The sequence below is a fragment of the Notolepis coatsorum genome (assembly GCF_963971535.1).
Source record: "Notolepis coatsorum genome assembly, chromosome: 9".
Taxonomy (NCBI): domain Eukaryota; kingdom Metazoa; phylum Chordata; class Actinopteri; order Aulopiformes; family Paralepididae; genus Notolepis; species Notolepis coatsorum.
In genome coordinates, this window is record NC_140173.1 from 75216462 (window position 1) to 75229897 (window position 13436).

At 47.0% G+C, this 13436-nt stretch overlaps 1 protein-coding gene across 1 annotated transcript in view; it reads left to right on the plus strand.

Moving 5' to 3' along the window:
* plekhh2 (pleckstrin homology domain containing, family H (with MyTH4 domain) member 2) overlaps positions 1–13436 on the plus strand; it is a 110982-nt gene that overhangs the window by 47970 nt on the left and 49576 nt on the right. The gene's annotated exons all lie outside the window — the stretch shown is intronic.

The window sequence follows — 13436 nt, forward strand, 5'->3', positions numbered from 1 at the left end:
CGATTCATTGTGGGAAGTGTTCATCATATTTATATATCATGTACTGTATGGCCAGTAATTAAAGTACATAAAGCGGTAGTGGTTTAATGATACCATACTTATCAATACAGTCAGGGAATTGTACCCCTCAGTTACAATAACAATATGTGCTTCCTCCTACTGCATAGTAGTAGATAATTACTTCTCACTCAGAAAGTGGCTACAGTGTTCAGAACTCTGAATCCACATCATCAAACTCCTAATCATCAAACTCCTCCCCACTGTCTTCATCTTCCTCTGAATTTACTTTAATGTCATCACTTATGGTCTTCAGTTTTGGAGCTCTGTTATCATCACTGCGATCTTGCACAGCATTGTATGCTGACCAGTCCAGGGGAAGAGGGGAAGATTGGAGCTGCGAGAACCAAGCAGCATCCTTCTTCTGTGCTCTTGACACACTCTGTGTGATTGCATCTTGGATAGCATCAGTTCTTGGGACTTCTTTCAGAGCTGGTGGTGTCATCTTCTTGGGGCCTGTGTAATGTTCGATCACAAAACTGCTCTTGTGAGCCAGACAGAGTTTCCCAGCGTCAAGCTTTGTCAGACGAGGTAGTTTTAGTGACATGACCCCACCACCAGGAGTGGCTCCTCCAGGGAACAGAATACCTGCAGGATTCTGCACAAACTGAGTGGCCATGGCATGAGTCGTGCGGCAACCGTTCGGTGTGAAGACCACAAGGTCAAAATTGTCACCCCAACTGTGGATGGGGCCAATCTGCCTCTCCAAGCCAACTGTGCGCAGATACTTATCTGGGTACTCTGAAGCATATTTGGCAGCTGACTTCCAGAACCGTATGACTTCATCATAGGTGGTGACAATGCCATGCTCGTTAAGATTATTGACCAGCTCTGCGCTACCATATTTATGGTAGAGTCTTACGGCAAGCCCCAGGGTTGTCTGATTCCAGCTCCCACTGATGTGCTGCTGAATGCACTGAGCGAGTGTAAGTGATGGTTTGGTCACTTTTCCTTCCTTTGATACCAGACAGGAGACAAACTTCAAAAAGGATGGACTTGTGGCTTGTATGATCTTATGAATGAATGAATGAATGAATGAATGAATGAATGAATTTTTATTCACACACACACACGATACATTTTACATGCGAGTATCCTCATGTGATAACATGTCGCAAATTGTGTGCATGTGCCAGGTCTCCCAAGAAGCTATTTAAAGCTTTTGGAGGGAGCCTGAACACAGATACAAACAGAATATGAACAAACAAAACAATAACAAAATAAACAAAAACAAACAAACAAAAACAAAACAAAAAACTACAACGTGGGTAGGTTTACACACCTACCTACTAACTGACATATAACAGAGATACATAATACAGACAATTTTATTCCTAAGTTATAATTTTACTTAGAGATATGATTTTAGCAGTTCCTCTTTCAATGATTTTTTAAAGGTTTTAAAGGTATTAGTCATTTTTAGATTTTCATCAAGCTTGTTCCAGATCTGTGGACCCCTGCATGCTATGCTTAGGCTAGCACAATTTAGCCTTCTCCTCTTGCCAGATATAAGATGCTTGTTTCTTGTGTTGTGGATGTGCAGTGGTTGGCAGACTGGGACAAGCTCAGACAGTCTGTGATTCATGTTGTTGACAACTTGATACATAATTGATGCGTTTTGATGAATATTAAATTCAGCGAGCCTCAGGAGACCAAAGCGATGGAAAAGAGGCTTTGAGGGCACTCGATACCCGGACCATGACAGCACTCGTAGTACCCTCTTTTGTAGGCTTTCTAGTTTTTTGAGATGGCTGGGGTATGTGTTGCACCATATGACGTTACAGTAATTAATGAGGGGTTCAAACAGGGTTTTGTATAAAGTGAGAAGGGCAGGCAAGGGAAGAAAATGACGTATTTTGCAGAATAAGCCAACATATTTGGACAGTTTTGTTTGTAGGTATTTTATGTGGCATTTGAAGTTGAGTGTCATGCTGGAAGCTGCCACGGTCATATTCACGGTGCAAGGGAATATTCTGCACCTCAGCTTGCACTATCTTCACAACCTTGGTGATAAATTCATCAGCAGCAGTGGTTTTATCTCGTTTTACCAGTTTGAGTGACTTACTCATGGAATGTCTAAAACCAACAATAGTCTGGCACCCTTCCACCCTCATGACAGCTACAGCATCACCATAAAAGTCACACAAGTTAGATAGCATATGCTTACTGCAGAGGTGCCCGGAGTTGGCTACATATATATCATGTAACTCTGACACTGTCCAGGTTGATGACTTGTCTGCATTCATGTGGTCAATGACAGCAGCTAAATAGCTATCAAACGGTCTGCACTGGGAACTTGCACTTGAGGAAACTCTCTTGAAGTCATCGTAGTACTTGGTGTGATACTGGGCATCAGTTGCATGCAGGTCCAGGACGGCATTTACCCATAGAGCCACTTCCTCAGCCCATTGATCCTGGCGCTCATCACATTTAGACAAGATAATGTTTTTGAAGGATGGCATTCCTGGTCTCTCAACAGTCCGGCATTGTTTCACTGGCTTCCATCTATCAGGGTGTTTGGTGTCTTTGGGTTTGCAAATGATACCACAAAACAGACATTGTTTAGAAAAGTCAAAGGCATGAGAACGAGACATACGTTTCCCTAGCTGACCATCAGATGAGCTGAGCTTGCCTTTGGTTGCCTTTCTAGACTTAGAGGTATATGAGCTATAACATGATTTGTGACAAACTACAGAGGCTGACACACCATGGATAGCAATGATGTTCGATAAAGTCTCAGTTGTAGCTGAATCGTCAAGCTCTTCACTCTTCTGTAATGCCTTTTGGTCCAGCTGTCTTGAAGTCATTGTCCTTGCCGTCACAGGGCTCGAATAGGCATTTCTTCCTTGATATGTCAATCTGAAATTAACAAAAGAAGAATGCACTATTTGTATCCTCCGTCTCTGCACTACCACACACTCTACATTACAGAGCAATATGGATACATTGCCAGAATGTACATTTCGGACGGGCTGTTCACTATTCCAATGAAAACATGTATTTCCCATGTTATTGGTATTCTACATGATCTTGACTGGTATTTGCATTACCTTTTGGGTCTCTTTCTCTGCCTCAGATCTTCTATCACACAATTCTACATTAAGGAGAGCAAAAGTACCATATGAATACTCTATACAATATTTAGAATCAAACTTGATGCTTCTCTGTGTGACAGGGGATAGAGCCTGGTGACACGAGGCTAGGTAATAATCACACATTCATGTCATTAGGGGTATAATGATTCATTGATGCATCGAAATGCATCCATTCTAATGTGACGATTCAACTGCATCGATTTGAAAATGTTAGAAGCGATTATAATCAAAAAAATATATATATATTTAAAAAAAACTTTTTGTGTGTATTGTTTTTGTTGACCTATAGTCCATTCATGCTGAGTGAATCAGTTCCCCCAGCCACATTTGTGTATTCAAAATTTTTGGGGGAATTAACTGATAGAAAATTAATCGAATCGAATCGTGGTCAAATGAAGAGATTTCATGATGCATTGAATCGTTGCCTGAAGAATCGTAATCGAATCTAATCGTTGTGAGGTCGAATCGTTACACCCCTACATGACATACATTGCTAACATAGCTAACTAGCTATGCATTAACATTAGTTCTGTTTCGTTAAGGGGCTCAGCTTGGCATCACCTACTGCACTCCCTCGCGTACGTGCACGCGCACTGAATAACATTCCACAAATATACCTTTTATACCAGTATTAGTCTGACCACACCCCTCATCAGCTTACCTTCATAAGCAGGTGTGTGGTCACCTGCTCTCCTCCTTCTCGCTTTCACCACAAGGAAAGTGCCTCGGTAGTACCCCACTTGACGTGTTTGTTAGTTGAAAAGAGTTGTGACTGGTTTACATTGTGCTTAACCTTTTCTTCTCTCACTTTGTTGTATAAGAAAAGGTTTGGGTCATAATGTATTCCGCGGAGAGTAGACCCGCTAGACCTACTCTTCACCACCGGTTCTCCATTCCCGCCTCCGTCGTGCGCTTCGGTGCTGGGCTGTTGCCACTCTCGTGGTTGCCGACCCAGCCCGGGAGACTGCCGGTGGATAGTTTTCCTCACCGACGAGCCGAGGGTTCGGTGCCGTCGCTCCGGCGATGGCCTGATCTCGACTCTGGTTCCTCTGGTTCTGGGGAATCGCCCGTTGATGAACGGGGGATTGTTTTGGAGCCGGAGGATTTGCGACAAAAACTTTTTGCGTCTGCTCGCTCGCGTCGCAAGATGGTGGCGTGCAGACGCGAACGGCCTGGGTTTGGGGAATTGCTGGAGACCAGCGAGGATGCGTCCGACTCTGGATTTCTGATGGAAACTGAGGACTTCATGGAGGAGGCGGACGGATTCTTGTATGATGGTCCCGTGGAGGAGAGTATCCCTCCTCCGGAGACCCCGGAGGGGGGAGAAATGGCTCCATGGGGCGCCTTGTTCGAGGATGTCGAGGAACCACCTTGGCCTCATCAGCAGGATGCCCTACTGTCGGCCGCATCGGATTGTGGCTCCTTGACCAGTCGCAGCCTGCTGTATGCGAGGGATGCGGGGTCGGTGGAGGAAGGTTCGCAGGGGGAACTGCGGGCCTTGTTTCCCGAGCTCATGGCGGTAGCCGCCACCGCAAACGGTGTGCCGCTGCCGCTGCCATTGCCTGCACCTGTCCCTGATGACCTCATAGGCCATCCCTGGCAGCGTCCCCCAGTGAGAGGGGTTGACGTTGTCTACCCATTTTTCCCATCGATGGGGGCCTATGTTCGTCGGGGTCAGGCGGTGTCCAACATCATGGGACTAACTCCCGCCTACATACCAGTTACGCGGGTGTCGGGGTTAGTCAAAGGTATGGGGGAGGGCGTGCCTCGGCTTGACAATCCGATGGCCGCGCTCCTCTGTCCGGATATGGTGTGGGAACCCCTATGCAAGCCGGTCCTCCAGGGGAAGTCGGCTAGGCGATTGGCTTATTGGGGTGACCAGTCATTCATCGCTGGTACACAATCGCTGGCTGCGGCGTCTAACATCGCCCACCTGGCTAGATTTGTATCGGGGATAATGACGGGCGGCACGGATCTGAACGAGGTAAAATGCGATCAGATCACCCAGGCTGCGGGAGCTGTCCTGCACCTTTCCCAGGTGCTGGCCATAGCCATGGGGAAAGTGCGCGCCCTGGCCACCCTGGGCCAGCGTCACCTTTGGCTGGAGCAGGCCCGTGTGCCAGAGAAGAAGAGAGCCCCTCTTCTGACGGCCGCCCTCTCCGACGCTGGCCTGTTCGGGAAGGCCCTGCAATTGATGACCTCAACATGCAGAGAAATGGCAGAGGAGAGATCCGTCCTTCAACCCCATTTTCCGCCTCCCGTCCTTGCCGGTGGGGGAAGAAGGCTTCCGCGACGTCGAGCTGTCTCCGTCGCCGCTACCACTGCCTCCGCCGCCGCTGCTGGCCCTGCCAAGAGGGCCAGGGGACGAAACGGCGCTTCGGCCACCGCCGGCCCATCCCAGACCGGAGGAGACGGTAGGGAACGTCGTGTCCAGCAGACTGTAACCTACCGTCCCTCCGGGGCTCCCCGGGGTGGCAAGACTCGAGCGGCGCGAGGTGGCAGACGCCGTTAGGAGTGACTTTTTCCCCTCTGTGTCCCCTCCTCTACACCCTTCCCGGCCCCTCTGTGATATTGTGCCTTACACTTATTAGTTTAATAAAAAAAGTTCCCCGACATAAGGGGGACTGTGTTTGGCCGAACAAACTGTGTGTTTCTTCATACAAATCATATGGTGGGGTTGTGTATATATGAATCTACCCTGTTTACGTTGGGGGGTGAGTTGTGTTGTGTTACGAGGTTAAGCAAGGTCTGCAACTTACACTCGGTAATAGGTTCTATTTAGCTTGATGCTCCACATGCAATTAGAACTGGTGTTATTCCATTGCTTTAACTAAGTATATGTGTTTTCACAATGCTGTGTTGTTAGTTGCAGTAATGCTCGTACGTACACTTTTCACGGCCTAGCCGTTACTCTCGTTCGGCGTTCTTTCCTATGTATGACATAGGCAACGGGTATGGGATTCACGCACAGGCGACTTGTGTTTTGTTGTAAACCCTTTACACTTTTTGTGGGTAGCAGGCATTGTATTAGCTTATGCTATGCATTGCTTTCTACCGGAGGTTTTTCAAGATGGCTACGGTTGTGTTCTGTGTGTAGGGATAAAGGGGGTGTTTTCGGGAGGGGGTGTCGAATAAACCCCTCCTTTTTCCCACTTGATTGGTTTAGAGGATTTTTGATCTTTTCTGCTGAGCCAGTCAGGGCCAAGCCAGTGCTTGACAGGGGGGGGGGGGGGGGGGGGAAGGGGTATTCTACCGACTCCTGTTATGATCCGGTGGGTTTTTCCCCGCCCGTTGTAGCGTTGTTGCTATGGCGACGCCTTCCATGAGCTGGTGTCTTAAAGATGTCGAGGTTGGGCGCAGGGCTTACAGGCCTGCTGCGCCCGGGTTATGTGTCAAACTTGAGTCTATTGGTCACGTGTCTCACAGTTTACATATCTTTTTTCTTGACCGTAGTCTCATGTGGGAAGGTGTTTCTGGGAGAGTCTGGTCTTACACTCTGATTAAAAGGAGTGACTGGATTAAAATCATGTGAAAAACAGGGTTTTTACTCCCAGCTGTGCAGTTGGGTCATACGGGTGATGCCTTTTCTTTATTTTTATAAAGAGTTGAATGTGTCTTGATGGATTGGAAATGAGGGTCCCTGATGGAAACAAGACTAACGTCTTTCTCAGGTCTGCCTCCCCTTATCTTTTTGTGTGTATTCCTGTACTGCAGTCTGTTGGGTAAATTTTTTCATTCATTCATTCATGGAGTTGATTGCATCTCGCCCCTCTTGTCGTTTCCCTGGGCGTCTTGGGGATTCAATATGGTGGTCTAAACGGCCTATTGTTGATGTGGGTATGTCCAAACGCACACATAGTGCTGGCTCAGGATGTGCTTTTGGGCCATTTGCTGACTGGCGCGCCTTGTTTGCTTGGGTGAAACAGCGTTTTTATGGAGCAATTGGGATGGGGGTTTTTCCTCTTCCGACATCCTGTGTGTTGTCGATGGGTTCCCGTTCATGTCAGGGGATGATGACGGAATGGGTCTGGACATATGGGGAAGGGTCTCACGCCCTAGGGGTGGGCCACCGGACGCGGTTCATACCGACACGTCTGGGTGGCGCCTTCTTTTTTGTGTTGGGATCAAACGCGCATATCTGCCCCTTCTCCTGGGGTTGGCAGGTCGGCGTGATTAGGGCACGGGACTGGTTCTGGTCGCGCTGGTCCAGATCAGTTGCAGCCGTTGTCCGCTGGGGATGCAGATCTGCTGTTCTGGTACCCTGAGGGACTTGGGGTTTTTTCAGGGGGAAAAATGCTAGGTCGATCCGGGTGTCACAGGGTTGAGCGTTATGGGACCCTTGTTGGGTGCGTTGTATTCTGCACTGTCGTAATGGCTTACGGCCGTGCCGACCTGTACGCGTCCGATCTCGTCGGATCTCGGCCGCTGTTGGGTGGTTTTAACCTCCTCGGGATCCTGTGCTCCCCGTATCACCGGGCCCGGTCCGGGGTGATGCTCGTTGACCTGTAGGCCCGGGATAGCCCTGTTGGGAACCGGAACGCGGGCTGCGGCGGTGTCGCAGGTGTGTTTCTGGGTTTCTTTCCTGAGGGGTTATGGGACCAACCATTGCATGGGGTGATGCCTGGGTGGTTGGTTCTCTGGTGTGTTGCTGCAGTGTCAACTCCCGGTTCTCCGGTTGAGGGTGCCCCTGCACGTTCATGACGTCTGCCGATCGTATGGGCTTTTTCTGTGGGCAGCTGTCAGGGGCCGAGTGGTCTACGGATCCCACTTCTGACGTGCTGTTTGAAAGCTTGGTTATGCGACAACGCCAGCATACGCCCCTTCCGCCGGGGCGGCTGTTTCAGCTGTCCTTTCTGGCGCCTGCCTCGTCCACAGTTTTCCAGGCTTGGGTTGACAGCCTGTTGCCTGGTCTTTTCCCCGGTGCACTGCCTGCTTCCGTTGGTTACCTCTTGTGTGTTATGACCATGCTGTCTGCCTGTTGCAGGGCTTGTGTTCCAGGCGGTGTGCTGTTGGGGAGGACAGGGCCCGCTCGGCTGAGGGGCCTTTTTGTCCGAATACGCTGGCGATGTGGGGGGCGGGGTCACTAGGTGCCCCCCTGGTGGGGTCTTGATGCTGGCATCATGGACTTCTCCGGGCCCCCATTCCAGGGAGTCCAGTCCTTTTGGTGGGTCTGGGTCTTCCTTCACGCTCCGCTGCTACGGCCTTGCCACGGGGTTGGGTTTGCCCTTGACCCCGTGATTCTGGGGGCAGTGACGAGGTTGTTCCTACGTTCGTTCCCGGGTGGCATGCGGGTTGTGCGTGGGTGTAGTCGTGGGGTCAAGCCACGGTCTGCTCACCCTGTGCGTTGGGTTGCTTGAGTGCCTCTTCGCACGGTCGGGTCCGTCGCCCTCCCGTGAGGCCCCTAATAGGGGGGATGCCCTCCATTAGGGGGGGTCGGGGGGGCTCGGCCCTCCCTGTTCTGATGGTTGTGGGGGGCTGTCAGCGGGGTGTATTTGTCAGCCAGCGGCTCCGCTTGGCCTCCCTTGTGCAGTAGGTGATGCCAAGCTGAGCCCCTTAACGAAACATAACGTTAGGTTATGGCTATAACCAAGTTCTGTTAGTTAGGGGCGACGCTTGGCATCAGACGGCCGCTGCAGCCCTTGACCTCACCTTGTGGTGAAAGCTTGGGAAGGAGGAGAGCAGGTGACCACACACCTGCTTATGAAGGTAAGCTGATGAGGGGTGTGGTCAGACTAATACTGGTATTAAAGGTATATTTGTGGAATGTTATTCAGTGCGCGTGCACGTACGCGAGGGAGTGCAGTAGGTGATGCCAAGCGTCGCCCCTAACTAACAGAACTTGGTTATAGCCATAACCTAACGTTATCGTCAGGTGGCTAACGTTAACCCTAAGAGCTAGCTTACTGTAGAGCTAGCTTACTGTAGTAAGCTAGCTCTTAGGGTTAACGTTAGCCATCTGACAGCTTGTGATCATATTATATTCAGTGTTTGTTATTGGATAGTAAAACCACAGTTTGTGTATCTGTTTCTATTTTCTCAACTTACTTGCATTGAAACAACAATCCTTGAAAACCAGGGGTCTGTATTTGCTGCAGCTGCAGCTGCTCGTTGCCACAGTAGGAATGAGATCACGGTGCAAATCACTACTCACTTGGAAGTTTTGCGTTAACGATTAGCGCACTGACGTCTCAGTCAAGGCTAGGAACTGGGGTTCTGAGGACATTTGATAAGGTAACAGTCACGTACAAAAATCCAATAGAATAGTTTCTAGTTGTGGCGGCAAACTGCTCCGCTGCCACGTGGACTCATGGCAGAGCTCACCTGCAGCAGTTACCCCAGTAACCAAGCATAAGCACCTAGAGTACCCCATTAGGCGCTCTACAAATTAAAGTTATTATTATTATTATTATTATTATTATTATTATTATTATTATTATTATTATTATTATTATTATTATTATTATTATTATCATTCTGTTTACAATTGAACATTCCATGAAAATTATCTATAAATTCTGCATCTTCTGAAACATTTATAAACAGATAATTCATTAAAAATGGCACCAAAATTAGTAGAAATTTGGTAAATTCCAGTAAATATTGCAATTTTGAAACTTTTCTTCTCTTAAGTATCATACATGGATTCAGCATCCTGAATAACCCCCAAAACAACTCCAACATTGTTGAAATTGATCAAGTAGTTTCTGAGATTTGTCCATTTAGGCGATTATGGAAATTAATGCTAATTATGCAAATAAAAAAAGTTGCCCAACATTTACAACTTAGCATCCGGCAGTTTCTGAGTGCTGGGGATCCGTACTATCCATATCCATCATAAAACTTTGGTGGTTCCGAAATCTCCGGGTTCACAATGGGGCTCTATGGGATGGCAAATAGACTATAACTCAGTTAGCCAGGTACGAGGAACAGGGCCCAGGTGAAGAGGGCCACGGAGGTTTTATGGTGTGGACAGGATGAGAGATTATGGCTGCAGCTGGTAACCTTGTCTTCTCTTGCAGGCACTCTGGCAGGTAAACAGTTATATTTCAGAGGTTAAGATAAAATAAACATGTTGCTGTGAAAGTGCGTGTGTGTGTGTGTGTGTGTGTGTGTGTGTGTGTGTGTGTGTGTGTGTGTGTGTGTGTGTGTGTGTGTGTGTGTGTGTGTGTGCGCGTGCATATGTTTATAAGAGTGAAGTGTGTACTTGTAAACATATGATATTACAGTAATGTTATTGTATGATCCCTTAGTATGATCTATTTTGTTTTAATTTTAACTGTACTTAAATGTACTTTAGATACTATTGCTACCATGTATGTATGTATGTATGTATGTATGTATGTATGTATGTATGTCAGTGTTTCCCCTACCATTGCCTTGAAGGGGCGCCCCCCCCGCCAATGGGACCCCCCGCCCTCTTGAAAAAAACTATAATAATAACTATAATAACTATAATTGTAACTGAGGGGTACAATTCCCTGACTGTATTAATCAAGTACTGATATCATTGAATCACTACCGTCTATGTACTCCTGGCCAATACTGTACATAAGTATTATTAGATTGGAACACTCCCACAATAACACGGTTTTCCACACAAATACTCGGTTAGAATATTTATTACATAAAAGGGATATTATTACATTACTTAGTTGCGCTTATAAGGCAAATAGAATGTGCATAGGCGAGTCAATAGTAAATATTAAGTAATTATCTAGGGATCTTCTGGGAAAGGGTGTACTACCGGTTGTAAGCCAGCAGAGGGGGGCAAAGCTCTAGGAATGTCAATGGTCCACGGAGCTGTAGCAATGCACCTGGAGACGGTGTATTTACTCCCTGTGTCAGCGGGGAAAGCAGCCTGGTAATCCCAGGGTGCGCTCCGCGCAGATGAAGGTGGAAGCCGTGGGGTCTCCGGTACGACGGAGACGAGCTTGAATGATTTCCCCACGGGCACGTGGGTCCCACAGCAGTGGGTGTAGGCGGTTCTCTGCTTCCAGCAGTTTGGTGAAGAATGAAGAATAATAATCCTTGCCCGGAGAGTGGCACTGCGGGCGGGGTGTAGATCCCCCGTGGTGCTGCTGCTCCGGTGTAAATCCTCCGGTGCGGTAATGCACGGCTGAACTTGACGTTACTATACTATTAGCACGGGCAATAAGTGCTCTATGTCGACGCACAATTACTCACTCCACGTGGTCTTTGACTCGTAATGAAGGTTTACTAATGAATAGAGAACGATACGACAAACAGACGTATTTAGGATAACACGAGACTATCTTGGGGCCATGCGAGCCCTGCTCTGCCCACGTTGCGTAGTGGGTGAGACGTTGCTTGGATAACTGAACCAGACTGAACTGAAGGCGAACTGAAAGGGAACTGCAAGGAAAGTTCTGTATTCGCCGCGCTATATTTATATGTGCGGGGGGTAAACGATGGTGCCAGCCTGCTCACTGTCTCGTAGCCTTGGGCGAAAGCGGGCATGTTTGGGCAAGTCCTGGCGGTAGCTTTCAAGTCAGCTCGAGGGGGGTAAGGCAGTGGCGCCTAGGGGATCGCTTCCAATAGGAGAACGAATATTATGGTCTGTCCTGCTACCAGGTAAAGGGATATTCCGTATATATTGTACAAGGAATATACAGGGGGTATCAAACGATATGCAAATATTATACATGGGATCTCAGGCAATAAATATATATATTCGGTTTAATCTGACCCTTTGTAACAATAATAATAATAAAACATTATTCTTTTTATCTAATTATTATAATTTATATTTAAATTTTCTTAAATTTCTTTGTATTAAAGCTTGCTCCGAAAACAGGAAAATGAAAAACCGAGAAATTTTTTAGGGCCCTAGTTAAGGCTCCGCTCTGATAAACTGACTCTTCCGTCAGAGCGTCCAGTGTGCACTCTGAGCCTTCAGAATTTCCAAACAACTTGAGTGCGCTCACTCTGACACTGGTTGTAAATAGTTATGAGTGTTGTATGTGCCTCCCTGTATTGTAAATATGTGTGTTGTCACTACTGTATGTATAATTGTAAATAAGTTAATTTATGTGTTGTAAATAAATATTGTTAATATTTATTTACCTCATTTATATTTATCGTTTCATTTCAGCTCAGTGAGAAATGCACCGATACTAACAAGCGCCTTACTGTGATGATCTTAGTATGATCTATTTTGTTTTAATTTTAACTGTACTTAACACTTTAATCGCCATGGGTTAAATTCATAATTTACCATCCCTCGCCAGCTCTATTTGTCTATGGAGAAGTTCCCCTTCTTTGCAGGGCTATAACGTTTTAAATTCTATTGCTACATTGCCATTATTATGGCCCATTCAATGTCCTATATGTATTGTTCAGGGTGTAGCAACGTTAAACTTTTTCATTCACATATTCATACTAAAATATGGTCTAAAGTATAAGTATGTTTTTATCGTTTTCTGCAGCTTTCTTCAGAACGTGATTTATAGCCCTAAATGCATTATTTTGATGATCAAATACAGTTTGGTAGGAATCTGTGCGAGATAAAAAATTTCAACTGGACGTGCTTCTAGGAGTTACTACATATCATCTGATGATGACCGGATGGGCGGGGGATCGTTTATAATTCCGTGGGCAGCGTTAGATGATTCATCCAGAGTGGATCATATGTTCATCAGATCAGTTAGTATAGAATACGTTAGAAAATAACGCTGAATCTTACCGTGGCTTCCTCGCGCCGCTGGCAGATGAGCGTGGAACAGATTTTTTTCTATTATAGGATGTAGAAATGCCCGATCCATTTCCAGGGTGTATAATAGTATATACGTCCAAATAACGTTGTTTATTGAGTTAGGGCGAGCAATCTATTATCCAGTGTTTCAAGATGGAGTCGCGGGAGCTATAGCGAGTGGCCGGACCACATTTGGATGAGTACTACCGGTTCAAAGGTTAATATCCGGTTGGCAATCTGCCGATCGGCCACCAGATGGCGCTCTTGAACCGCTAGAGAGTTGAGAGGAGATCAGCAGTGTGTCTCAGGGCTCCGGAAAGGAAATATGATTTCGATGACAGATTTTTGAAATATTGACATCAAAGACGAGTTACGGCGTCTTCGGCAGAATGAGCATGGCTCGGAATGACGTGAAAACTCGTCCCCGGCGATCATAGTGTTAAATGTACTTTAGATACTATTGCTACCATGTATGTATGTATGTATGTCAGTGTTTCCCCTACCATTGCCTTGAAGGGGCGCCCCCCCCCGCCAATGGGACCCCCCGCCCTCTTGAAAAAAACTATAATAAT